The sequence below is a fragment of the Camelina sativa genome, chromosome 19, assembly GCF_000633955.1.
Source record: "Camelina sativa cultivar DH55 chromosome 19, Cs, whole genome shotgun sequence".
NCBI lineage: Eukaryota > Viridiplantae > Streptophyta > Magnoliopsida > Brassicales > Brassicaceae > Camelina > Camelina sativa.
Window position 1 is genome coordinate 26,543,128 of NC_025703.1, and position 3,339 is coordinate 26,546,466.

At 48.1% G+C, this 3,339-nt stretch overlaps 1 protein-coding gene across 1 annotated transcript in view; it reads left to right on the plus strand.

Moving 5' to 3' along the window:
- The window catches only part of LOC104767264 (homogentisate phytyltransferase 1, chloroplastic-like), a 22,821-nt gene that overhangs the window by 15,877 nt on the left and 3,605 nt on the right, over positions 1-3,339 (plus strand). The window lies entirely within an intron of this gene.

Here is a 3,339-nt window from a genome sequence, read left to right on the forward strand (position 1 = left end):
CTTGTACCAGCGGAAGCATCGGAGGAAGCATTGATCGTTCTGGCGGGTCCTCTAACAAGGTCAAAATCCAGGAGGTTCAACCAAGCCATCAATGGTCTACTTAGAGAGCTGGACAAGAAGCAAGAAGACATGGTTCAAGCCATCCTAACAATGATCACAGCTCAGGGTGTTCGATGAAGGGTTAAGTGTTGCTTATGCACTCTTTTTCCCTTGTCAAGTTTTGTCCCATTGGGTTTTCTTGACAAGGTTTTTCATGAGGCTTAAGTGATACTTTCAAGGCCCTTTTGTCACCCCATTTCGTAGTCCAAGACCCATCTCTTTGCCTTGGCCCATTTTCTATTTCTCTCTTGTTCAAACTTGCATTTATTGCTTTTGTATTTTCCTAGGCATTGTGCATGAGCTTGACTTTGTTAATGCTCTTGCATGATTTCCTATGCATTTATTTCTCCCTTCTCTCCTCTTCTCCTTCATCCCCCCTTCTCCTATAAAAAGACAATGTAGTTCTCATTTGTTTCTCATCAAATATTTTAATCAAAAACTTCTTTTCTACTTGTTTGATCTGAGGAGTGTGTAATATCTTCTCAACTTGTTTACTTCTTAGTGTGTAATATCTAAGTTGTAATCAAGCCTGTAGTCTAAGAGATCTTCATTTCTCTTAGAAGTACACTTCGTTCTCCCTTTCAATCCGCTGCAATTCCACCTCTTCACCTTCTCCGCAATTCATCTCTTCATTCCGCTGCATCTTTCACCCATCCTTCATCATCATTTCGTTCATCCTTCTTCAAGACCTTGCAAAGTGTGTCCTTGGGCATAGATCCTCATCAAACATAAGAAAATTATATTATCGGCAGCTGTGTCCCGTAAACGGGACTTCCTACGTACCCCCCGATCAAGAGGGATCAAGCCGCTCGTAGTTCACATTACATAGATATCTAAAAAAAAAACAGAAAGAAAGAGAGCCAAATAAGATCGGACGACCAAGCACCCCGCACAAAGACCCACTCTTCATATCCCAAGGTCGGCATTGGAGGGTTCGTCGAACTCCAGTCTGGCAATAGTCGTCTGCCAAAAGCGGCATGATTCCTTCAATTCTTTCAGCCTGTCCATCAGAACGACTGCACCCCTGGAGATCATCTTCTCGAGATACGAGCGGGCCCCCTCGACACGGCTGCTCTCGCATAAGTGGTGATCAGTTCTCTCAAGCTGATTGATATACCGGCGCAATACGTCAAACGAGTTCGGCAAGCGTCGAGCTCCACGTGATCTTCAAACGGCCTCCTACAGATAGGTTCCAGGTCACCCTCCTCAAGGTCGGGAACCACTGCCTCGGCCAACAACGATTCACAGCGAGAGCGCTCCTCAAGCAGCCGATCCCATCTCCACTTGGGATGAATAGCCCCTCGCCGATCAGCAGTTCGAGGTGTTCCACAGTCCCATCCACACGGCAAAACTGGAAGTGGCGCTCGAACATGCGACGTGTAGCCATGATGTAATTCCTCAGCCTTTGAATCCGAGCTTGGTAGTACTCGACTTCCGAATGGATCACATCGTCGGGCCTTACAGCGAGTTGTTCTCATGCCCTCCTCAGCCACGCCGACCTCATTGTTATAGGCATCAGAGCAATATCACCTATTTTATGACGAGCTGTCTCTCGAGAGCAAACAAAAGGAAAAGAATGAAGAATGTGAAATTCGGAAGGATAATTTATGGAGCGGAAGAAGCGATTTCCTGAGGGCAACAATAAATTGAGTAAGCCTCAGAAATCACACCCATTGAATGATCATCATATTAAATTGATGTGATTAAGAGCATTAAATAGAGCTAAAGAGGAAAACACTTGTAACCATTGGTCATTAAAAAACAGAGGAGCAAACGCAATAAAGCCGGTAAAGTTCAAAGGGAGATGACCCCTGAAACACGGCAATGACAAGCAAAGGGAGCCGATCCCCACAAATGGCAGCTTAAACAACAATGACAGGAGCCGACCCCAATGCGGCAATACATCAAACCAAACCGACGACCGGAGAATCCTCCTCGCGTGACCGGGTGGAGACTTGTTCATTTTGCTTTTCTCCCAGAGCGACGACGTGCTCACCATCCCCTTCTGCCTGGACGACGACCTGCTCGTCTCGTCCTTCCACCTGGGTGACGACTTCATCACTTTGTACCTCCACTCGCACATCCCCGGAGATCTCCATTGCTAAAGCATTCCCTTGCACCTCGGCCGTCTCCCCCCCCCTCCTCGTCGCTGGATGCCCCGTTCTCGAACTCGTGACGACCTTCCTCGTAGCTCGGCGACCTGACCCATTCCACCTCTAGAAGGGGAGTAGTGAAGCACAAGGACATGTCGAAATCGCCATCAAGAATATCGGGGAGGAAGAGCTGTTCAACTTCTTCTTTAAGCTGAGCAGCCACATTGCCCACCCTCTCAATAACCCCGTCAGCCAGAAGAGCAATTTAAACATCTGCGACGAGCGCCTCCAGCATACGCTTGTTCCCGACGGCCTGGTTATATTCCAAGAACTTCGGACAAGAAGCTTCAATCGCATCAGCATAACTCTTGTGCTTCGATAAGAGCCTCTGAACCCGACCGGCAAGATGACGATAGGCGGACATTTTGATGTAAAGACTGTAGTCTTCTCGACGCACCTGCAACCTCTTCGTTTCAGCCTCCAGTGCCACCTTCAGCTCGTCACGTGACAAATCAGCAGCCCCCAGTTTGTCACGAAGCTCGTCCCTCTCAGCTATCAACCTGTCGCGACCTTGCTCGAGTTTTGTAACTTGTTCATTCAGCTTTCGATTTGAACGTTGGGCCTCTGCCAGTTTATTTTTGAGCCACTTGACTTTGTCAGCAGAGGGATCAGGACGCTCGGCAGCAGCGGCTTCCATCTCGCGGATGTTGCGTTCGTAACAGGATGCCGCCCGATTAATCGTCGTAATAAGCTGCGAAGCGGAAAATTCTGTCAAAATGTTCATAAAGATGGTCGTAACCGACGAAATATCTAAGAGATAAGCAAGCCAACGTCAAAAGACGTCTTCACCACATCAGTGACCGAGTCTTTCTCCGTCAACCGGTCAACCGGTATAAGGTTCCCTGTATCAAAATGGATTTTGCAGAATAGCTCAGTACAGGAGGAAGCGTCATTCAGGAAAGCACGAGTCACTGTGGAATGACGAGCCTCTTAGCCACTTCAGGAACAGACGAGCCAGAACCATCTTACCTCTTCTGAGGAATGCTTGCTCCAGCCCGTCCAACAGTGTCTGGGCGATCCACAACCTCCTTTCTTTTCCCTAACAAAAGTGTTTCAGACGGGACAGCATGACGTTTAGGGGGGGGGG